At 37.2% G+C, this 26120-nt stretch overlaps 1 pseudogene; it reads right to left on the bottom strand.

Moving 5' to 3' along the window:
* Positions 1 to 20546: 20546 nt before the first annotated feature.
* Positions 20547 to 26120, bottom strand: part of LOC146805402 (uncharacterized) — a 28291-nt pseudogene continuing 22717 nt past the window's right edge.

Below are 26120 nucleotides of genomic sequence, written 5' to 3'. Positions count from 1 at the left end.
CATGTGATTTTCTGATCTATAGCAAACATTTTGCCATCGGGTTCCTTAAATGAACTTACATTTTTGCCAATTTTGCATGCCTTGCACGTGTTGCATTTTCTGAAGCCTTTCTGTTGTTTATCTAGCCAGTTCTCCTGTTCTTTTTCTTTGAAGTGACTGGGTACCAATGCATCTCTCAAAGATCTCGTTTTCCTGTATGATAATAATGGTCTGTCTCCCAGTAGTTTCCCTATGTCTGGATCCCCAGAGATAAGGTGCCAATATTTATTGATTTTTCGCATAATTTGGCTGCTTTCCTTGCTGTACGTTGTGACAAATCGTGGTGCTTGATCTTTTTCTAGACATTTACTTTTGGGTGTGAGAATTTCTGCTCTTGTTTTTTTGTCAATTTTGTTTTTACTTTTTTGCAAGTTTCTCTCATGGTAGCCTCTTGCTCTTAATCTGCTCAGTGATTCCAGAATTTGATTTTCTGCATCTGTGGGTTCGGAACAGTTGCGTTTTAACCGGGTAAATTCCCCATAAGGGATACTTGTAATCAAGCTCGTTGGGTGGAAGCTTGTCCCATGCAGTATGCTGTTCGTCGCCGTTTTTTTGCGAAACAGTGTGGAGTGAATTCTGTTTCCTTCAATGTAGATCTTGGTGTCTAGAAAATCAATTTCCTTCTTGCTTGAAGCGCATGTAAAGGATAAACCAATGTCGTTGTTACTTAGTTTCAAATAATACTCATTGAAGCTTTGTAATGGTCCATTCCATATTATAAATAAGTCATCAATGTATCGGACCCATAGTATTATCCTATCCAGATCTTCTTGGTTTTCAGAGTTCCATGCTATCATCTTTTCCCACCACCCCATCGTTATGTTGGCATAGTTTGGAGAAAAAGAAATGCCCATGGCAGTGCCGCACTGTTGTTTGTACAGCTGCTTATTAAAGAAAAACACGTTATTGGTCAGACACATTTCGATCATTTGGAGTAGCATCTTTGTATGCTGTAGTTCCGAAATGTTCCTTTGTCTTAGAAAGTAGCCGCAAGCATTGAGTCCTACCTCGTGTCTTATGGAGGTGTAGAGAGATACCACATCAATTGTGATTAGAAGATATTCTTCGCTCCAAGTGATTCCCTCCAGAATTCGAAGAAAGTCGCCTGTATCCTTGATATACGAGCTCATTGATTTTGCGATTGGTGCCAAAAAACTGTCCACATATTGTGAAATGTTCTCATAAAGTGATTCACAAGATGAGACTATCGGTCTCCCTGGTGGGTTAATTAAAGTCTTGTGAATTTTGGGCAGGAAATAAATTGTGGGTATTACTGGGAAATCATTGGTGAGAAATTTGAATTCGTGCTCACTTAATAGATTTCTTGCATGACATGCTTGTAAAAACTCATTCAATTCAATGGTCATTTTGTTGATTGGGTTTGTATTGATTTTACAATAGTTGGTTGTGTCATTTAACTGACGTAAGGCTTCATTCACATAGTCCTGTGTATTCAAAAGGACAATGTTTCCCCCTTTATCAGCGGGTTTGATTGTAAGTTTATTATTCTCCACCAAATTATTTATTGCTGCCCTTTCCTTTTTTGTTAGATTCTCTCTTTGTTTTTCATTCCTTTTCTTTGGCATTTTGTCGAGCTCTTCAATGATGGCATCTGAAAATAAGTCAAATTTATTTCCCGGAGATAATGATGGACAGTATTTTGATTTTCTTTTTAGGCCACTGTCTACTCTTTTGTCAGTATTTACTTCAAGATGGTCAATTAACTGTGTTTCTGAGACTTCTTCGTCATTTTGATTGTACATGAGATCAAACATGTTTTGCAGGTCTGGTATCTCCTCTATTGTCCATTCCGATTGGTACTGATTTGTTGATGTTGTCTTCTCTGTAAGCAATGCTGCTGGTTTATTCGCATGTATTTTCGCTAATTTCAATTTGCGAACATATTTATAAAGATCAATCCTGACTTGAGTGTAATTGAAGTGGTTTTCAGGACAGAAAGACAATCCTTTATTGAGTAGCGATGTTTCCTCTTTAGTGAGTACATAGTCTGACAGATTAACAATTAAATTCTCTACTTGCGATTTCTTAAAGAGTAGTGTCTTTTTTCTTTTCGCTCTTCTAGTTTTTCTTGTCCTTGATCTTGTCCATTGTTCATTGTTCCTCTTCCCCGTCCTCGGTTGGCGATTCTTCCGCGACCCCGTCCTCTGGTTAGTGTTTTGTCCAGATTCATGAGTCGCATTTCTTCTAAAAAATTCATTGGGGCCGTTCCACATGTTGCATTTGATAATTCCCCATCGCTCACATCAGATTCAATACTGCTTGCAGGCGTTCCTTGTTGTTGTTGATTTGGAAAATTCTTTTTGAGTGTGTCGAATCGTCTCGCAAAAGTTAGTATTCTACCTTGGGCATAATCATATTCGTCCCTTTTGAATTTGCGTTGCTTGCGCTCCTCAATTTCTGTTTCATATTTCTCAAGTCTGCTATCCATTTCTTTTCGTAATTTTACAATGTCCTCCTTGTTCGCTTGTTGTTTTATGAGATCCTCAATTTCCTCAATTTTCTTTGTGATCTCTATCACATCTATTTTTGCATGTTTAATTAAAATGCGCATCATGTTTAATGAGCATTGTTGATTATTTTCCACCCACTCATCAAGTAATTCAACCTTCGTATCAGGGTGTGTGGGCATCGTAAAAATACGTAGACCTCGCGGTATCCTGTTGACTTCTATATAGTTTTCCAAGGCAATGATTTCCCAACTTTTGTTGATTTCCTTTTTATACAATTTTTCTCCTTCGTTAAATAATTGTTTCAAGGTACTGGGTGTTTTGTTCTTTTCACTCGTGGTTGCCGCTTCAGCTTGTAACTCCACTGGATTTTTAAACATTATTGCGGCTTTGCTTGCACGTTTTGCTGCTCGTGCCTCCATTACTTAATGCTTTCGATGGTATCTCGCCTATTCACACAACTGAGTGTTTTACGTTATCAAAATAACTGCCAGACTTATGTTCCTACTCGCTGTCCTCACGACCGCCGCACTGTTTACGGATCGGTTCTATTGTTAGATGACAAGCGAGCCACTGCAAACCGCTACTTTGTATCGAATAATTCACCACTCACCTCCCGGGAGACTCCCGAATCGGCGGCGTCCTCCGACCCCGTCTATCGACGCTCAACCAGCGGTGACTATCTTTCAGGCAAAATCCTTAGCGTAGCGGAGTGGGCGCTGCCAGATCCATGTTCAAATTGCCACAATGTGATCCAAGGAGATCTTTGCGCGCTCAAACGCGGGTGCTCTGCGTAGGGGTCGGATCCAGACCCAAAATTAATTATTTCTCCAAAAGACGCGGCACACAATAAAAAAGCCTTAATTAATGTTCCTGTGTGCCGCGTCTTTTGGAGAAATAATTAATTTTGGGTCTGGATCCGACCCCTACGCAGAGCACCCGCATTTGAGCGCGCAAAGATCTCCTTGGATCACATTGTGGCAATATATATACATATATATATACATATATATTACCTACTGGCGGTCGCCAGTAGGTAGTTATAGTTAGGACCCCTTTTCCATAGGAAATCCGCAACATTCTATTTTGAATAACTTTGGCGCCGGTTGACGAATCCTCGCGAATTTTTCAAAATAGGTGGGGCGCTATGCTCCGCTCCTACCCTGAAAGTCTCGGGGGGATTCGTCAAGCGGGGGCTGAGATAAAAGGGGGGTCCCAAAACGCGTTTTTCCCATGCATTTTTCCATAGGACCTTTAGAACGAGCTACAGCCCGAACGGCTGAACAGAATTACTCAAAATTTGGCAGAGATGTAGTCCCTAGGTCAAGGAAGTGCCTTTTGTAGGTTTGGTGTAAATCTGTTCAGTAGATTCTGAGAAAATAGCCTTTAAATCAATATATATATCTGAGCCCGCTTACGGTACGCTTACCGTACGCTTACGGTAAGCTTACGGTATGCGTACGGTGGCGTGCGCGAGCGCGATTCTGATTGGCTCTTAGATCTTAGTAAACATTCGAATCGGTCGAAACCAGGAAGCGGCGGCCGCCATTTTGTGTATTTCACTCTGAAAAAAAAGAGTGAAAACAAGGAAAGGGGGCAATGAGGAGAGTTACAGACCCCCTAACATTTGTAAGGGGGTCAAAGATGGACAGAAAAGTACAAAGAAAACATTTATTGATTTTAAAAAAAATCACGGGGTACGCGTACGGTAAGCTTACGGTAAGCGTACGGTAAAAAAAAATAAAAAGAAATAAAAGAAAAGCAGATTTAAGAGTTTAGATATTAGGGAGCTCTAAAAAGAGCTGTTGTGTTTATGAAGTCATTTTTTTAGTGGTACCTACAAGTAAGTACCGATGCAGAGTCTAAGGTTCAAGAGGAAGACTCTGTTCCCTTCATCATTGAAGTGCACACCATCTCCTCTATAAATGTCTTGCATGTCATAACGCAAGTTGTTGTGGTAAATGGCACCCATACCATAGTCACGGAGGAAAGCAGAAACAGATTTGTTGACGTGCTTTCTTGCTTTGTCAATCTGTGGACAGAAATGATTGGACCAGTTCCATTTTTGCCTTTGGCATATGTTGGAAAACACAAAGGCAGTTTTAGGGAAAAGTGTAAACAGTTGTGCAAAGGTGTCCTTCATAAGCATTTCCAGACCTACCCCAGTCAAAGTGCCTAGGTCATTGCCACCACAGTGCACTATTATGAGGTCAGGGTGTTGGATTTGAATGAAGGATTTCACCAATGGCATCAATTGGTGCCACTTTAACCCTCTCTGACCAATCCATTTAATGTCTACATTTGGCAAAGCAAGGTCTCTCACCATACCTGTTTTCTCTGCAAACTTTTCACTCCAGAAGACATAGCTGTGCCCTACAATCCACACTGTGAACATCTTCAAAGGAGAACTGGATGCACTCAGGAGGTGTCTTTCAGTAGAATGGCAATATGAAAAGAAAGACAGTTTGGAAATGGAGGCATACATATTTTTTTCAAAACAAAAAGAACTGATTGGCTGTTTCATACCATTCTAGAATAAAAACTAGGCTGTATGTGTAAATTAATAGAAGCATGTTTTTTATTGGTAAAAAAAAATGTGTAACCAAAGAACAGTACTATGGATTTGCTGTTAGGCTTGAAAAGTCAAGCACTCTTGCTCTGTGGAATTGAAACATTGTTTGGCGAACTTCTGACCTAACTCAACACAGCAGTGTTCCATGAGCTGTTGCTATGGTAGCAGGCAGAAGTCAAGTTGGGGGAAGGGTACTAGGCAGAAGTCAAGTTGGGGGAAGGGTACTTTTGGAAAAGGGTTGGTTTTAAACCAATAGAAATGTGTGATTACATTTGAAAAAAAGGGGGAAGCACTGAGATTTGAAACTTACAAGTATATGTGTGGAAAAATAGAGGGAAAGTTTGCCATTATCTGGTTCTGCTGAGAGGAGAGAGGTGAACACAACAGAGATCCTGGCTCTGATAATCTGCTGTTTGAGTGTCACATTTCTTTCACAACTAACTAATTTTAAAGGTGAGTTTACAGTTTGAGAGGGGATGTATGTGGTAACTTAAAAATGAATAATAGAAATGGAAATTGTTTTTGTTGTAGTTACACATGGTGGTTTCATAATGTGTCAGCCTGAAAAAGTGATTTTCACTTGCCCCGAAAAAAAAAAGAGCAGTAAGTGTGCTTTCAAATTGGCAAAGAAATTTCGTTTTGGGACTAATGTGAAAACATGACTCTGTGTGCAGAGAGGAATTATAGGCAGAGATTTATTGCGTCTTGCTCTGGTGATTTCAAAGTTGCATTAGATGGAAAGGGGGAGCGAATTTTTGGGGGAAGAAGCAGAGTCTTAGCACACACCCATGTGCTTGCCATGTATAGTCATGCACAGTATTTACAAGCGAGTGGGGTTTTCAGGTTTCAGTCTGTAATGCAAATACATTCAGCATCAATAAGGCTGGTTGCCCTTGCTGGACTGTAGGCAGTCACCGAGAATACACATGGTGGTGGTCTGAAAAAACAGTTTGGACATGTGCATTTAAATAAATCAAAAAAAGTGGTTTCATAATGTGTCAGTCTGTAAAAGTGATTTTCACTTGTAAAAAGTGATTTTCACTTGCCCCGAAAAAAAAAAGAGCAGTAAGTGTGCTTTCAATTTGGCAAAGAAATTTAGTTTTGGGACTAATGTGAAAACATGACTCTGTGTGCAGAGAGGAATTATAGGCAGAGATTTATTGCGTATTGCTCTGGTGATTTCACAGTTACATTAGATGGAAAGGGGGAGCGAATTTTTGGGGGAAGAAGCAGAGTCTTAGCACACACCCATGTGCTTGCCATGTATAGTCATGCACAGTATTTACAAGCGAGTGGGGTTTTCAGGTTTCAGTCTGTAATGCAAATACATTCAGCATCACTAAGGCTGGTTGCCCTTGCTGGAGTGTAGGCAGTCACCGAGAATACACATGGTGGTGGTCTGAAAAAACAGTTTGGACATGTGCATTTAAATAAATCAAAAAAAGTGGTTTCATAATGTGTTAGTCTGTAAAAGTGATTTTCACTTGCCCCGAAAAAAAAAAGAGCAGTAAGTGTGCTTTCAAATTGGCAAAGAAATTTCGTTTTGGGACTAATGTGAAAACATGACTCTGTGTGCAGAGAGGAATTATAGGCAGAGATTTAAAGCGTATTGCTCTGGTGATTTCACAGTTGCATTAGATGGAAAGGGGGAGCGAATTTTTGTGGGAAGAAGTAGAGTCTTAGCACACACCCATGTGCTTGCCATGTATAGTCATGCACAGTATTTACAAGCGAGTGGGGTTTTCAGGTTTCAGTCTGTAATGCAAATACATTCAGCATCACTAAGGCTGGTTGCCCTTGCTGGAGTGTAGGCAGTCACCGAGAATACAAATGGTGGTGGTCTGAAAAAACAGTTTGGACATGTGCATTTAAATAAATCAAAAAAAGTGGTTTCATAATGTGTTAGTCTGTAAAAGTGATTTTCACTTGCCCCGAAAAAAAAAAGAGCAGTAAGTGTGCTTTCAAATTGGCAAAGAAATTTCGTTTTGGGACTAATGTGAAAACATGACTCTGTGTGCAGAGAGGAATTATAGGCAGAGATTTAAAGCGTATTGCTCTGGTGATTTCACAGTTGCATTAGATGGAAAGGGGGAGCGAATTTTTGGGGGAAGAAGTAGAGTCTTAGCACACACCCATGTGCTTGCCATGTATAGTCATGCACAGTATTTACAAGCGAGTGGGGTTTTCAGGTTTCAGTCTGTAATGCAAATACATTCAGCATCACTAAGGCTGGTTGCCCTTGCTGGAGTGTAGGCAGTCACCGAGAATACACATGGTGGTGGTCTGAAAAAACAGTTTGGACATGTGCATTTAAATAAATCAAAAAAAGTGGTTTCATAATGTGTCAGTCTGTAAAAGTGATTTTCACTTGCCCCGAAAAAAAAAAGAGCAGTAAGTGTGCTTTCAAATTGGCAAAGAAATTTCGTTTTGGGACTAATGTGAAAACATGACTCTGTGTGCAGAGAGGAATTATAGGCAGAGATTTATTGCGTCTTGCTCTGGTGATTTCACAGTTGCATTAGATGGAAAGGGGGAGCGAATTTTTGGGGGAAGAAGCAGAGTCTTAGCACACACCCATGTGCTTGCCATGTATAGTCATGCACAGTATTTACAAGCGAGTGGGGTTTTCAGGTTTCAGTCTGTAATGCAAATACATTCAGCATCACTAAGGCTGGTTGCCCTTGCTGGAGTGTAGGCAGTCACCGAGAATACACATGGTGGTGGTCTGAAAAAACAGTTTGGACATGTGCATTTAAATAAATCAAAAAAAGTGGTTTCATAATGTGTCAGCCTGTAAAAGTGATTTTCACTTGTAAAAAGTGATTTTCACTTGCCCCGAAAAAAAAAAGAGCAGTAAGTGTGCTTTCAAATTGGCAAAGAAATTTAGTTTTGGGACTAATGTGAAAACATGACTGTGTGCAGAGAGGAATTATAGGCAGAGATTTATTGCGTATTGCTCTGGTGATTTCACAGTTACATTAGATGGAAAGGGGGAGCGAATTTTTGGGGGAAGAAGCAGAGTCTTAGCACACACCCATGTGCTTGCCATGTATAGTCATGCACAGTATTTACAAGCGAGTGGGGTTTTCAGGTTTCAGTCTGTAATGCAAATACATTCAGCATCACTAAGGCTGGTTGCCCTTGCTGGAGTGTAGCACTCTGGACATGGGCTTTTTAAAAAATCTGAAAAGTGGTTTAATAATGTGACAGTTTGTAAAAGTGATTTTCACTTGCCCAAAAAAAAGAGCAGTTTGTGTGCATTCAAAATTGGCAAAGAAATTTCGTTTTGTGACTATTGTGAAAAGAAATGTAGTAATATATTTAAATACAATAAAGGATTTTTTTTTTAGTTTTTTTCAGGTATTGCTGAAGAGCAGTGAACAAAATTTAAGATGCCTACAAAATCCAGAGTTCAAAAAACGCTAAAAAAAAAACTATATTTGAAGACAACTGGAGGACCAAAGTTAGTAGAAGATGCTCATGTTGGGAAAAAGAAAAAATCTTCTGGTAAGCAGAAAAAACAATTTCTTAAAAATGTATTCAAAACAAAGAAAAATGTACAAAATGTCTGTACTGGAAAGAATGTTACAAAAGGAAGAGAACAGGAAAAAATTGAGAATTTAGTTAATGCAAATATACCTTCTGCAACTGAAAAGATTTACATAAACAGAAAAACAGCGTTTAAAGAGATACGTAGAAAAATGTTTCAGAGAAGAGTTATGTCCAATTTGATAAAGGATGTGAAGAAATATAAGCAAAAGGCAAAATATTACAAGAGAAAAAAAGAAATTGAAGCCATTGCAGCAAAGGCATTAGAATTAAAAAGGAAACTATTCATATTAATTTTGAATAGGATGCGTACATTAGACAAAATGGTTAATGTACTGAAATCACATAGCAAAAGGAAAAGAGTAGTGAACAGAACAAACTTTTGTAAAGTGTTTTTAGGAAAGTGGATGCATAGTTCAAGTAGTGAACCTTTTTTTAATGAAGAGAGCTATTTTCAAAGTAATAGTTTGCTGCATGCAGTTGACACCAGAGGTCGTTCATACGAAGTAACAAATGGTTGCATAATGGAGAAGGAGATAATGGTTCCAAGAGATGAGGTACAAGTGATGGCAGATGAGGCAATGGGGAGACGTCCTAAAGCCCCAGTGTACACTTGGAATTGTAGTAGTATTTGCACTGTGCGTCAGGAATCTATTGACAAATTTCGAGAGTTTCTAAGAGAATATAGTAAAAAAAGTGTAAAACAGAAGATTAAGGTGCTTCAAAGTCTGGATCCATGCAGAGTGAGAGAGAATACTGGTTTGCAGGGTCATTCTCTGGCTTGTCTATCTAGAAAAGTGTGCAATAGTGTTTTCCATCATTTTAGGATGCTGGCTGTTCATCATACTGGAATGAGAAAGTTTGTGAGACGGTTGTATTTTGCCAAAAGTCCAGCAATAAAGTTAAATGAATTGAATAGGGCTCTGTTCCGACGAACGGTATCAGATGTAGAGAAGGTTGTTGATGAAATTCAGTTTTGTTACTTTGGTCCTGAACAAAACAGTGCAGAGAAGGACACAGTAAATGAGGAAGAAGTGGAAGAGAATGTAGAACCTTCTGTAAGTAAGACATTTAATGATCACATAACAAAATTTGCAATAGTCTCTAATGAAAGACCAAATGTTACTTGTATTTGTTGCCGCAGAACTCATTATAGAAAACAAACTAGGAATGTTGATCTCTACAGAAAGAGTGAAAATGAAGATAATTATAAGTGGAAGGATTTTGCCACATATATATTTCTAGAAAATTGTTTTGAATTGGGTGAAGATCAGCGTATTTGTAAATACTGTTACAACAAGTTAGAGGAAAATAGAATGCCGACCAGAGCTGTACATAATAATTTAGAATTGGATGCTATTCCTGCTGAACTTTCTGAATTAAATACATATGAGTCTATACTCATTCAATGTGTTCATCCGTTCCAGACCATTGTACGTATGGAGCCCAAAACTGGTAAATTACCTCCTTCAGATTTACTGAGAGGTTTAAAAGGTAGAGTGGTGTATTTGCCCTTGGATTTGAAAACAAACATGGAAACTATTGATGCGGATACTTTGGAAACTGAACCATTAATTATTCTGGTTAATGGTGTACCTACAAAGAATAAGAAGATTTGGCAGGAGCTGGTAGATGTGCGGAAAGTACAAAGAGCAAATTTGTATTTGAAAAAAAATAACAAATGGTATGAATCAATTTATATAGAAGAAGAAGAAGAAGAAGAAGATTTTCAAGAAGACACAGAAACACCAACTGGACAAATTGAAAAAGTGGACAAGTCAAAGGAAGAAGAAATTTATGAACATTTTAGCATACATCCTCTTCATTCGAAAGAAGTTATGGGAGACAATATTGATCTCTTTCAGATGAAGAAAGCAAAAGGAACTCCTGTGAGTGTATGGGAGGAGAGCTTGGAAGCTCGATGTTTTCCTCAGCTGTTTCCTAAAGGAAAAGGAGGACGATACGATGAACGTCCAGAACAGATTCCAGCTTCAGAGTATCGGACTACAAGACTATATGCTGAAGATCCCAGATTTCGACAAAGTATTCCTTATTTGTTCCATCTTTTATTTGAAAGCGACTTGTCTGCACTGTCTTATGCAGTAAATCACATTTTAAAAAGTGGAGTACATTTACAAAATGTGTCTGCTAAGGATTTTATGGAGAAAGTGCAGCACCGAGATGATCATTTGGAAACACAACTGATCAATCTGATGGCTTGTCAGCGTGGGACAAATGAATATTGGTACCGACGCCATGGTGAACTAAAATGCATGTTACGGAATTTAGGAACACCAACATGGTTCCTTACCCTAAGCTGTGCCGAGTACGCTTGGGATGATTTACTGGATTTTCTACGAGAGGCCAATTCAAACATTAAAAACATCGAATACAAGACAGCAGGAGAACTGTGCTCATTGGATCCGGTTAATGTTTGCAGATATTTCAATCATAGATTTGAGGCTATGATGTCCTTCATCTGCAATAAAAAAAATCCACCCCTTGGAGAAGTAGTGGATTTCTTTTGGAGAAAAGAGTACCAGGCAAGAGGTGCTCCTCATATTCATATGCTGTTGTGGATCAAGGATGCCCCAAAGTTTGGAACAGATGCTGATGAAGCAGTGTTATCTTACATTCAAGAATATGCAACATGTGCTATACCAAAAAGCACAGAAGAGAACAAGTTAAAGGAGCAAGTTTTACGTTTCCAAAGTCATCGGTGTGGAAAATACTGTCGACGGAAATACAAGAGCAAAGAAAAATACTACACTAAATGTCGATTTGGATTTCCTAGACCTGTTCTTTCAAATGGAAGAGTCAACAGTTTTATGTCAGCTGTGAGACATACTATCACAAGAAAATCACCTAAGAATACCTACAACCTTAAAAGAAAAGAAGAATCAAAAAATATAAATGACTACAACCCAGTCATTTTATCCATGTGGAATGCTAACATGGATATACAGTATGTAGCTGACAATTCCATTGCTGTGGCACGATATGTAACGTCTTACATTACGAAATCAGAAAAAACAGAATTGAAGGAAATGTGGGAAGAGATTTCTCACGAGAAGACTGTCAGTAAGAAGCTGTACAGTTTCAGTTTGAAGATGTTATCGCATCGAGAAATTGGATCCTACGAATGTTCAGATAGGTTATCTTCTGCAAGTCTCTACTCGAAGTCAAGAAGAATAATTTGGGCAAGTTTAGGCCTTGCAGCAATGAGAAATCGGGTACTGAAATCTGTAGGAGAAATTGAATATTTGGTCGAGAATGACCCAGAAAGTACAGATATATTGAAAACAAACATGTTGGACACATATTATCCCAAGAGAAGTCATCATCTGGAGAACATGTGTCTCTATGAAGTGCTGCAGAACTACATTTATTCAAGGAAAGCCGCAGAAGACATCAATAATGGAAAATATAAAGTCGTTGGTGAAGAAGGATGTTTGGTGAAGCAAACAAAAGGAAGTTTGATAAATCACCGGAAGCTGAGTTGCGACACTACTGACAAGAAAGAATTTTACTACTTGGCTCTTTTACAGTTGTTTAAACCATGGCGTACAGAGGATGAACTACTGGGAGAATTTCAAAGCTATGAAGATTCATTTAATGGTTGCAAAGACAGCATACAATGCAATACATTCACAACTTATCTGCAAATGTTAAATGAAGAAATTGAACAGGAAACTACAATTGCAGCAGAAATAGCTAGAGACAGTTCTCAGGACAGCCAAAGTTCAGGAACACACAGTCAAGATCCCCTAGGACAACCAATCATTGAAAATGAAGCATCAATAGCCATGAATGAAGTGGAAACGGCTATGAATCAAGCTCAAGAAGAATTTATAGACTTAGAAAATTTGGAAAGACAACTGAATCAAGAGCAGCAACAAATTTATGAAGAGATCAAAAACAAAATTGATCACGGATTTCTACATGTAAAAAAAGAGTGCTCATGCACATCATTTCATCCAATCAGGATGTATGTAAGCGGACAAGCTGGAACTGGAAAAAGTTTCCTAATAAAAGTCATCAGAAGCTACCTACAGCAAAAAACGGATTCTACTTTGTCTTGTGTGGTTACTGCTCCAACTGGGTTAGCAGCATATAACATAAAAGGAATCACCTTACATCGTTTGCTAATGTTACCAGTGGAGCATGAGAACAAAATACAATTCAACAAGCTAACTGGAGAAGCATCCTTGGAAGTTTCAAGAGTATTGAAGAAGATGCAAGTTCTCATTATTGATGAGGTGAGCATGGTATCAAACCTAATGCTTGCCTTTGTGCATTTAAGAATGCAGCAAATTTTGAAGACAGACTATGACATGTTATTTGGTGGAAAACACGTCATAGTTTTTGGAGATCTTTTGCAACTTACTCCAGTTAAAGGACAACCAGTGTTTAATACTGTGACACATGAAGACACGAAGAAGTCATTGGGAAGCATCGGAAATACAAATATTTGGTCCTTCTTTGAGTACAAGGAACTTACTACTAATATGAGGCAAGCAAACGATGAAGAATATGGAAGTATTCTGAAAGATATCAGGATTGGACTACTGACAGAAGTTGGCAAAAAAGCATTACAGAGTCGGCTGCTACATAATTTATTTCCAAAGGAAGAAATAGTTGCAGAGAAGATATACAAGAACATTGCAGAAAACAAAAAAGTCATCTGCTTAATGCCAACTCTACGTGAATGCTCAATATTCAATGAGGAGCTTTTGAAATTGGAAAAGGAAGAGATCAGGAAATTGGAAGCAGTGGACAAAATTGAGGATGGAAGAATTACTGTCACAGTAACAGGCAAACTGAAAAATAAATTGGACTCACTAGAGAAGAACATCTCCAAAACAGCTGGATTAGAAAAAAATCTATATGTTTGCATGAACTGTAGAGTGTTTTTAAGGAGAAATTTGGATGTTGAGAAAGGTTTAGTTAATGGAGCGATGGGAAGAGTTGTGGGTTTTATTAATTACCAGAAAAAAGAAGGAGTTGAATGTTTAAAAATAAAATTTGATCAGATAGATGAAGTTAAAGATATTTGTCGTTGTACAGTTCGTTTTATGCTTGTGAAAGACTTATATGTACGTAGGAAGCAGTTTCCGTTTTCTCTAGCATATGCTGTAACTATTCACAAGTCTCAAGGATTGACTGTAGATTGTGCATTTGTGAACATTGGTTCAACTGTGTTCAAAGAAGGTATGGCATATGTTGCTTTGTCACGAGTCAAAACATTATCAGGTTTATTCATGATAGACTTTGATGAGTCAAAAGTTAGTGCTGATACAAACTGTGTAAAAGAGTATAATAGATTAAGAAGAAGCTATGCTCCTCATTTAGGTCAGTATCCTGTGTTGGAGAAACGTGTAGTTTCTCGTAAAAGAAAAAATGAGAATATCTGTAGTGAAGATGTAGAGAAGAGGAAAAAAAAGAGGAGTGATGTAATTGCAAGCAAAAAGAAAAAGGAAAATGAAGAACAGGTTGTAGGATGTCATTTTGAAAATAGCTCTGGTGTCAACTGCTACGCAAATGTAGTGCTGAATGTTGCATTTTATCTGGAAAGTTTGCAAGAGCAGATAATAGTAAATCAGGGAAAAAGATTCTGTTCAGAGCTGAGTCTCCTTTTTCAAAAGCTGAGTAAAGATAAAACTCAAATAGAAAGTGCTACTGACATTAGAAAACTTTTAGATGTATGTTCAGGACGAACACAGTTTTCTCAAAATGAACAGCAAGATGCACATGAATTTTTGATGTATTTTCTTCAGGTAGTGGAAGAAGAAGGAGTTCCCATTGACATTTTTTTTGGTCTCTCTCTTATAAATGGGAACATAGTTGTGATAATTGTTATAATATATGTGGCTCTATTGTTGATAATGAAAGGTTTATTTATTTGACATTGCCAGAGAGTAAAACAGTCACTTTTGCAAAATTAGTTAAAGATGCTAATCATAGCATGAAATGTGGTGAGTGTAATTCTGACATGTTTTCAACATTAATTTTAAAGGAATACGGACAGTATGTAATTTTAATGATGCAACGATGTAGAGCTGATGGTTCAAAATTGGATACTTTAATAAAGAAGTTTACAGGACAGCAATTATCAATTTCAGGAAAAACTTTTTTAACTGTTGCAATAATTTTCCATGATGGACCTACTGTTACTTCTGGACATTACACAGTTTATCTTAAATGTGAAAAAGGCTGGACACTGTGTAATGATTCCCAATTGATTTTCAAACAACGTTTGCCTTTTGATTTAGCAAATTCCTATCTAATCTTCCTGAAACCTAAATTTTAGAGAGACTTGGCAAGATCTGGACAAAACAATTTTACCATTTTACTGGATTACCATTGCAATTTTGTAAAAAAAACATTTTTTAAATTATCATTTGGCCTAATGGAAAGATAACCAATTGTAATGTGGACTTTTTAAATTTTTTATGAAACTTTGAAAAACCAATAATTTAGAGATTATCGGTAACTTCTGCACATTTTAAATTTTGGAATATTATTGGACTGCCATTGGAAATTTTTTCAAAAATGTTTTAAAAAATTACTATTTGGCCATGTGGAAAAGTAACCAATTCTATTGTGGACTTAATAAATTATTCAAAAAATTTTCGTGAACCAAAATGTTACAGAGAATCGGTGAGATCTGGACAAATTAAACTTTAGAATTTTATTGGATTACCGTTGGAAATTTATTCCCAAAAAAAATTTAAAATTACTATTTGGTCTAAAGGAAATGAAATCAGATGTATTTTGGAGTTATTTGAGATATAATATTGTGATTATACTTCTGAAACAAACATATCAGACGGTATTTTAAAGAAATAACTATTGGTATTAGATGATATTTTTTTAGAATATTATGCTTTTCTATAATGTTAAGTTTAAGTAAAAAGAGATTCTGGGCTTTTTTATTACAATCTTTGTGATTGTTATTTTTTTTTGCCCGCTGTAAAATGATGAATGCAATTGCTTACACAATTTATAGTGAAATGCAATATATTCTGAAAACAGCAAAAATAAGGCGAAAATATTTTTTGGAAAAAAATGTAAATGTGTGTACTGTATTATAAAATGTTTTTAAAATATTAATACTTTTTTCTTTTTTTCCAGATAGATATAGAAAATTTTCGAAAACTACAAACATTTTTAAAACTTTTTTTTAAAAAAACAAATGAATAAATATTTTTTCAGTGAGTATGGTAAGTCAATAATAATAATTGTAGTCTCTCAAGGACAATGTAATGTGATAAATGATTTTTAGTGTTTTTTTAAAAAAAAAAAAAAAAGTACGCGCACCGTACGCGTACGGTAAAAAAAAAATAAAAAAAAGTTTTTAAAAACATATGTAAAAAAAAGATGAAAGATAAGGTTGGCTCTTAAAAGAACCGTTGTGTTCATGCAGGGACAGAGGAAAGGAAGCATGGGAAAATTATTCAAAGCGACAAATGTGCTGATCTATTTTGTTGTTCACTAGGGAAACACTGGTCTCCCTATGGCAAATTAGATCTTTACAAAATGTGCAATGAATATCAACCTTCCGAAATCGAGGGTTCATTTCCAGAGGGCCAGCAAAAGGAGATTCTCCCCCCACAGACCTGCAGAAGAAGGAGTCAGCCCTGCAGATGATGGTTCAGGCTGAGCTACTGTGGATGTACTGGCTCGTCTTTCTGAAGAGTTACCTCCAAAAAGATGACCATGTGTCCTTCTGTGTACATCCTGGAGGTGTCTCTTCATGGTGTGATTCCCAAAGGAATACTTCCTGTTAGGATTACCTCTAGAAAGTACACGCTGACACAGCTTACAAGTCACTAAGGGTGCATTTACCTTTTGCTGGCCTTCCGGAAAAGTAAAATAATCCCATACATAAGAGGGCTTTTGTTTCCTCGATCTCTGCCTCAAGACAGTGCTGCTAGTGCTAGCCTCACTCTCAGAAGAGCTCTGCTGTTCTGCCATCGTATCCCAAAGACAAACCAGCTCCTTCTCCCAAGGGATCACAAGCAGAAATGAGGGGAATGGGTGTGGTGTAGGAGAGTTCTAGAACTGAAAGTAGTTTCAACCAATCAAAAGTTGTGTTTCATGATCACATGACCTACCGTACGCTTACGGTACGCTTACGGCAAAAGTGCGCATGCGCGTAAAAAAGACACGCGCTTGCGCGCATGCGCATAACAGTCACTACCCGACACTTCCGCGTAACGTGCGCGTGTGGCGTAAGCGCGCACGCGTCCCACGCGCAGTACGCGCGGCAACGCAAAGTGCGTAACTATACGCAAGCAGCGTAGATAGATTACGGACGTTGCGTAAACCGTACGCTTACCGTGAGCTTACGGTACGCGTACTAAAAAAATATTTTTTTTAAAAAAAAAGTACTGCAAATACATTTTACATGTTTATTTTTAAAAATATATTTAAAAAAACATATTAAAGAATTTTAAAAATTTAATCATAGTCTTTATAAAAGGTAAGATAATTAAATTAAAAATATGTTAGAAAAAAAAAAAAAAAAAAAAGAATTAGCATTTAAAAAACCTTGCAAATTCGCTGAAAAAACCATGGGTTTCACACACGTTATAGTTAGGAATTAGCATTTAAAAAACCTTAGAAATTCAGTGAAAAAACCATAGGTTTCACACATGTTATAGTTAGCTGGACATTTTACTCGTAAAAAACCAATGAAATTGCCCCGTTATAGTTAGTTCAGCTAACTATAACTCGCGCGCCCGCAATGCACTGCTGATGACGTCACATATTACATCACTCATGACATGGTCAGTGACATCACTCATGACATCACTGATGACATCTCAAATGACATCACTGATGACATCACTGATGACATCATCCTTGTAATAGAGTGGTAGACCTCCTCTCACCCTAATATAACCTTTGACACACACATTCAAAAAAAGAGACTAAAATTTACAAAACAATGGACATACCAATACCAGTTACAACAACCTCTTCAGTAATTCTAAGATCCACATACACATCCACTCATTCACCAACAGTCCAATACAGTCACTCATACATGTACTCACTCATCATATGTACTCATATACCTATACATCCTGTTACACAATGCCACTCATGCATAGAGTTACTCACACACATAGTCACTCGTGCTAATAAAGAATCAAACATACATTTACTTGCATATACAGTTATACACACACCACCATACTTACTTCTACGGAAACTTACACATACTTAGTCTTTTAAACAATCACTTATAGAAACACATACTTATTCATACAGGAACTCTTCCAATCTCTCACCCTTGCATATACTCACATATATACACCAATAGTCACATATACTAGTTTAAAACATATGTAGTTACTCATAAAGACACTATTGAGACAGTCATTCACTCACTAACACACCCATACACACACTCATCCACCCATGCAGTCCTGCACACATGGTCTGTTCAACACATACAAACAGTGAGTCACTCATTCATGCACCTATGCACTACGTAATACCCCCCACCGAACCATGCAGACACTCAGACTGATACTCAAAAAACCAACTAATAACCTATATAGACACCCATGTAGCTACTCACCAACCCATGCAGCCACTTATACACAAAGTGAGAGACTGATACAGATATATACATATTTAAACATTACTCACTAAGCCATGTATTCACTAAGATACACTTAATCAGTCAGTTAAACAATCAATTTTTCAAAAACAAATCATCCATTTAGACACTTATATACCCATTTATTCTTCCATCGACCTTGAGATATACATAAATAAAACATATTTAATTTTCAGAAAAACACACATTCAATGGATGATGTCATCAGTGATGTCATCAGTGATGTCATTTGAGATATCATCAGTGATGTCATGAGTGATGTCACTGACCATGTCATGAGTGATGTAATATGTGACGTCATCAGCAGTGCATTGCGGGCGCGCGAGTTATAGTTAGCTGAACTAACTATAACGGGGCAATTTCATTGGTTTTTTACGAGTAAAATGTCCAGCTAACTATAACATGTGTGAAACCTATGGTTTTTTCACTGAATATATATATATATATATATATATATATATAATCGCTACCAAATTGCACCAGAAGCCAAGGCACTCATAGGCGGGTGCTGTAACGCGGTGGTGCGGAATTCTCCCGGAGTGCTGATATATATATATATATATATATATATATATATATATATATATATATATATATATATAATTTCTAGATGGAGAATTAAGTAGCAGTGTGATTGACTGTTTACTTGACTAATTTATAGTGTCTCCCTAAATATATTGGATAGTGACTAAACTGTGTGAATATCTGTATCACTTTGTCAGTTGTTGTGTAAACTGCTGCACCAGTTGGTTACTAGCTACTTGAAAATCTATATTAGTTATAGATTGGTTAACTGAGAATTTGTATGGGGATTGAATGTGTATGTGGTTCGGTGGGGGGTGTGTGACATCCCAAAGATCTGTGAATAGTTGATTCAGTAGGTATATGAAGTTAAAACTACATGTTATAACAGTTGTTTGGGTAAGTGAATATCTTTATGGGTATGGTGATGAGCCAATATATGTCTCAATGGTACTTGTCCAACAAACTAGAAAAATAAAAGCCAGTGTATGCGTCAGTTCTTGTATATAAATAAGTATACATAAGACTCAGTGATTGTATGAGTGACTGTATGGATAACTGTATACTTGTAATAGTGTTTTTATAACACACTAAGAATGAGGTATTATTATATATGGATAGATGAAGTGGTATTTTTATAAGTGTATAGCTAAGTAAAAGTAAGTATGATCCATTGTTTGCATAGGTGAGTAGGATGACTTCATAAGTGAATAGGTTGTGTGCTGGTGTGTAATGTCGATATAGGTGTATAAGTATATTTGATAGTGTTCTATTGATCATTGACAGCATGTATGAGTGAATCTATAGGTGAGTGGTTAGATGTGTGTATAGATCTAGGAATCACTGAGTGGGTGTTTAGAAACTTGTATTGGTGTGTCAATGGTTTTAAATCTAGCACTCTGTATTTTACAGTGAGTGATGAAAGGTTATACTAGTGTATGATGAGGTGTATCTGATTCTCTCGTGGATGATGCCATCAGTGATGTCATCAGTGCTGTCATTTTAGATGTCATCAGTGATGTCACTGACCATGTCATGAATGATGTAATATGTGACATCATCAGCAGTGGATTGCGGGCGCGCGAGATGTAGTTAGTACAACTAACTATATCAGAGGAATTTCAATGGTTTTGTTCGAGTGAAATGTCCAGCTAACTATAACACCCCTAAAACTTATTGTTTTTTCACTGAATATATATATGTTTTAACCAGGATATGATTCGAGAAGGAACAAAAAACCAAGAGATATAATGACAATTTAACCAAAACACAAAGGGGAGCACTAACAGCATTACGTCAGGATACCAGCATAATTATCAAACCCTCGGACAAAGGGGGGAATGTAGTTGTTATGGATGTTTTCCCGTATAATCAGGAGGCTCTAAGACAGTTGCAGGATACCTCATGCTATGAGCAGATAAATTGGGACATTTATAAAGCCTCAATCACAAAGTATTATGCATCGTTGGAAAGCTGGTGTCGGAGTGGTATGCTATCCAAAGATGAATTTCTTTGGCTGAAGAATGAAAACCCACGAGTCCCCTGCTTTTACTTGCTCCCAAAAGTTCATAAGCACCCCACTAGACCACCGGGGAGACCAATTGTGTCCTCTAATGGGGGGTTGTTGGAAAATACCTCGATCTTTTTAGATCTTTTCCTTGCACCTTTTGTGTCCAAATTAAGATCTTTTTGTAAGGACAGCACCGATTTCTTACGAAGAATACATGACGTTACCTGGGAAAGTAATTATTTCATGATAACATTAGATGTCTGTTCCCTCTACACCTGTATAGAACAACAAAAAGGTGTGGAGGCTTGCATGTATTTCTTGAATGAGAGACATATATCATTGTGGGAACACACTCAGATGTTAAAGAGGATGATGCTTTTTTGCCTGGAGGAAAACATATTTATTTTTGACAAAACACTGTATCGCCAAAAGTCCGGTACAGCAATGGGAACCTCTTTTGCACCCAGTCTAGCCAACCTGTTCTTGGGTTGGTGGGAGGAATGTGTAGTGTGGGTGGATGAGAATGAGAGATTTATACAACACATCCCGATTTGGATCAGGTATATCGACGACCTGTTCCTGATATGGGATGGACCCCTGGATCTAGCAAAAGAGTTCATTAACAAATTGGGGAAGAACGATCTCAATCTGACTTTTACTCATTCCATTAGCACCTCACACTGTGAATTTCTTGACATCTCCGTCAACATAGAGAATAACCAAATAGTGACCTCCCTTTTTCGTAAAGAGACCTCGGGGAACACTTTGCTTCATGCAAATAGCAATCACTACTAAACAGTATTCCCTATGGGGAGTTCCTTCGGGCTCGAAGGAACTGCAACACTGAAGGTGGATTCCTTAACGAGAAACGTGTCATGGAGAGTAGATTCAGACAAAGAGGCTATGCACCCAAGGTTATCGCTATTGCAAGCAATAAAGTTGAGAATATGTCACGAAATGAAGTTCTTTTCTCATCACGTCAAAAGGATGGGAGAAACATAGTGACACCCAGATTAATTACCACCTTTAATCGTAGATCAAACACTCTGAAGTATCTGATGAAAAAACATTGGGGATTTCTTGAATCTGACCCCATAATTGGCCCAGACATAGGCATTACACCAGCAATAACATACAGAAAATCTAAGTCTCTAAGAGATCAACTCGTACACAGTTATCAAACGACATCAGACAACACTACTTGGCTAGGAACAGCAAAGGGCTTCAGGAAATGCGGTTCCTGTAAGGCATGTAAACATAGCAATAATCGTGATAGTTACATCCCTGGTCAAAACACGAAATTGAGAAAGTCCATTAGAAAATTCATCACCTGCACCAGTGACTACACGATCTATGTCCTGGAATGCCTATGTGGATTAAACTACGTGGGCAGTACCAAACTGCAGTTGAAAACCCGTATATTACAACACATGAGGGCAGTAACTAATAATGATCTCAACTACCCAGTAGCGAGGCATTATCAGGACAAACACCAGAGTAACGCCAATTTAATTAAATTCTTTGGTATTGACAGAATTCTACCTCTTCAGAGGGGAGGTGACCGTGAGAAACTTCTGAGAATCACTGAGTCCAAATATATTATCGAACTCAACACAAAGATTCCCAATGGGATGAATTATGGGGAAGAATTGGCCACCCATCTAGGCTAATTGACTTACTGTTGAGCCACTTATCCTTGTCCTTCTCTGTCTTACCTTTCTGAATCAAACTTTTAATATCACCCCCCCCCCTTTTTATTATGATAGTATAGGATAGATATACATTATGATTGCCTGGGAACATTATCCCAGTATACTCATCCATTGATTGAGTATGGCCTTGAAATTTCATGTTACTATCTAGGCTTAGCGTAGTGATTGAGATTATCTACACCTATCTCCATTGTTATTTTCTATTTTCACCAGGGTTTTTTTTGTTTGATGGTTTCACCATTATTATGATATATTTTTATTTCATTTTTATTAGTTTATTAGGGTGTCGTACACACATAACAAACAGCAGCTTACCTTTATGCCCTCCCATAGGTCCCCTATTAGCAGGCTATTTTTTTCTAAATAGACTTGTTTGGCAATATGATACAAACAAGTATATAACAAGATGTGCACTTGTCTTAAACAGGCATTGGCCTACTAGATTTTTGACATTATGGGTACATTACCCTGTTATACAACACATTATATATGTATCTTTTTGCCCCGCATAAAACAGAAATGCCTGATGTCGGGATCATTCTATTCATTATATTATGATATTAATTATGTTGTCCATCCGTTACATGACTTAATGTGCTATGTTCGTGTTGCATATGCGATAGAGGTATTGCCTGAATTAGTTGGCTGATACATTGGGTACATTACCCCATCTTAAATATTTAAATATTTAAATATTTAAATTTATATATTCAATATGTTTGATTATATTTTTCTTTCGCATTTTTCAGGATCATGAATTCTAATCGCACATGTTAATGTCAATGTAAACAATTTATTATTACGATGTATGAATTTATTTTGAACCTTACAGGGCGCTCGAAAAGTTTTTCTTTCATGTCTATTAACCGTGACCTGTATTTCTAGGGGAATTTGGGCATAGGTCAGTAACTTGACAAAGGCTTCGCCGAAACGCGTAGTTCTGTTTGTTTGACACAATAAAGTCTTATTGTGTTAGTCCCTGGTGTGCCGCTGGATTTATTTCAGAGAATTCTCGAATCATATCCTGGTTAAAACATTTCAAGCGGAGTTGTGACCGTGGCTGGCACCGGCGTCGCGAGGGAGGAGAGTGGTGATTTCACAGCGAACGTTTGAAAAAAAAAAAAAGAATCTATATATATATATATATATATATATATATATATATATATATATATTTATTCACTTGAAAAAACCATAGGTTTCACACATGTTATAGTTAGCTGGACATTTCACTCGTACAAAACCATTGAAATTCCCCCGTTATAGTTAGTTCAGCTAACTATAACTCGTGCGCCCGCAATCTACTGGTGATGCCGTCACATATTACATCACTCATGACATGGTCAGTGACATCACTCATGACATCACTGATGACATCTCAAATGACAATTCCTAACTATAACGTGTGTGAAACCTATGGTTTTTTCAGTGAATTTGCAAGGTTTTTTAAATGCTAATTCCTAACTATAACGTGTGTGAAACCTATGTTTTTTTCAGTGAATTTCAAAGGTTTTTTAAATGCTAATTCCTAACTATAACGTGTGTGAAAACTATGTTTTTTTTACTATATTTGCAAGATTTTTTAAATGCTAATTTATGTATGTATTTTTATATTTTATATATATTTATTTTACAATAAACTACCTATATATATAGTTATAGATTGACTGTATCCTGTAATATGGAATGGCATAGCTCTTTTTTTTAAAATTTGGATAAAGTTGAACAGCATAGTTAATATCTTCCATAAACTTATAAACAGTTTTTTTTTTTTAGGGTTTTTCGCGGTGCGCGCACCGCACCGTGTGCGCATGCATGCGTGCTCCGTGTGCGCATGCGTGCTTGCTCCGTGCGTGCTCCGTGCATGCTCCATGTGCGCATGCGTGCGTGCTCCGTGCGTGCTCCATGTGCGCATGCGTGCGTGCTCCGTGCGCGCATGGTGCGTGCTTGGCAAGTCATGTGATTACGAAACAACACTTTTCATTGGTTCATAGTAGTTTCAGCTCCAGAATCTTCAAACACCACACCCACTCCCCTCATTATTTCTTCTTATTTCCTGGGAGAAGGAGCTGAACAGCTTTTCCAGTACATGAAAATGGTAAAACAGCAGTCTTCTTCAGGGAGTGAAGAGAAGACCTTTGTGCCACCAAGGCAGAGAAAACAAAAGGACTCATTCATATGGAAGTTCTTTACTTTTCCAGAGGGCCAGAAGAAGGTGAATCCCCCAAAAGTCAAATGCACTGTTTGTGGAGTTGTCTTATCTAGAGGAGATCCAAAAAAAAATACTCTAGGGTGGCGTAGCATTCACACGCATCTCCAGAGTTACGATTTCTCGTAAATCTGGAGATGTGCCTAGTTCTATGGGTGTTGCGTGGGAACACCCACAACAACACCCATGGAACGCCCCTTCAACGCACAGTGCTGTGTGTGAAGTGGCTGTATTTACGAGGAGAGGAAAAGTCACGCAGGGTGGCTTTTCCTCTCCTTGTAAATATGGAGGAGCCACCTGCACCACCAGTACGTCATGAAAAGTGACGTCATGGTGGAGCAGGGGGCTTGTAAATCTGCCCCAGACATGTTAAGGAAATTAAGGGTAAGACAGACAAAGGGAGAGAGACAGAAACAGGGACAGAGAGCAAGGAACTGAGAAGGAGTAAGGCAGTTAGAATGATTGAGACATATGGAGACAGGGAGAGAAACATGGTTGAAAAAATAGTGATGGAGGCAGTAAACCTAGGGGAGTAGTAGAGAAGGAGTGAGGGAGTTACGAAAGAGCAGTAAAGGAAGAAGAGAGAGAGAAGGGGAATGAGAAAAGCAGAGTGAGGAGAAGTGAAGAAAAGGGAGCATGAAAGTGAAGGGGTGAGAAATACAGATATTTCAAACTTACCTGACCAACAAAATAACTTAATTAGAAATAAATGGTTGTTTTTAATTGCAAGAAAAAAAAATGTCTTTCTAGATCTGAAAAAAAAGAAAAAAAGTAGTAATATTTAACAATACATTTTAGAAAACAGTACACATATTTTCATATTTAACAAAGAAATGTTTTGCCCTTTTTTTGCTGTTTTCAGAATATATTGAATTTCACTGAAAATAGTGATATCAATTGTATTCATCACTTAACAGCGGGCAAAAAAATAAACAATCTGAAAGATTGTTTAAAAAAGCCCTGAATCTGTCCTCAGTAAAACATACCTTGATAGAAATGTAACATATATATTAAAAATATCTTCTAAGAACAATAACTATTTGCAATAAATAACGTCTGTAAATCTTGTTGCTTAAGCACATACACCAAAATAATATCTGTCAAAGAAGTCCACAATAGAAATATTTACCTTTCCATGAGGCCAAATGGTAATTATTAAATCGTTTTTAGGTGAAATATCCAATGGTAATCCTATAAAATTGAAATAATGGTTTCTTCAGACGCTGCAATTTGTATCTAAAATTTTGGTTTTAGAAAAATTAAGTAGCAATTTGGTAATTCTGCAGGCAAACGTTGCTTGAAAATCAATTGAGAATCATTACACAGTGTCCAGCCTTTTTCCCCTTTTAGATAAACTGTGTAATGACCAGAAGTTATAGAAGGTCCATCAAGGATAATTATTGCAACTGCAACAAAAGTCTTTCCTGATATTGATAATTGATTTCCTACAAACTTCTTTATTAAAGTGTCCAATTTTGTTCCATCAGCTCTACAACGTTGTATCATTAAAATTATATACTGTCCATATTTCTTTAAAAATAACGTTGATAACATTTCTAATTTACATTGAGAACATTCCATGTTGTCATTTGCATCTTTAACTAATTTACTAAAAATCACTGATTTACTCTCTGGTAATGTTAAATGTATGAACCTTTCAGAATCAACATTAGTGCTGCATGTGTTCATACAGTTTTCACAACAATGTTCCCATTTATAAGAGAGACCAAATATATTTTCAATTTCTACCCCTTCATCTTTCAGTACCATAAGCATATACATCAAGAATTCCTGTGCATCTTGCTGGACATTTTGTGTAAACTGTATACATTCAGAACATACATCTAAAAGATTTCTAACATCAGAAGCACTTTCTATTTTAGTTTTATCATTACTCAGCTTCTC

This window comes from Triturus cristatus, chromosome 8 (assembly GCF_964204655.1).
Source record: "Triturus cristatus chromosome 8, aTriCri1.1, whole genome shotgun sequence".
Taxonomy (NCBI): Eukaryota; Metazoa; Chordata; class Amphibia; order Caudata; family Salamandridae; genus Triturus; species Triturus cristatus.
Note: the sequence above shows the minus strand (reverse complement) of the source record. Positions and strands in the feature narration are given on the sequence as shown.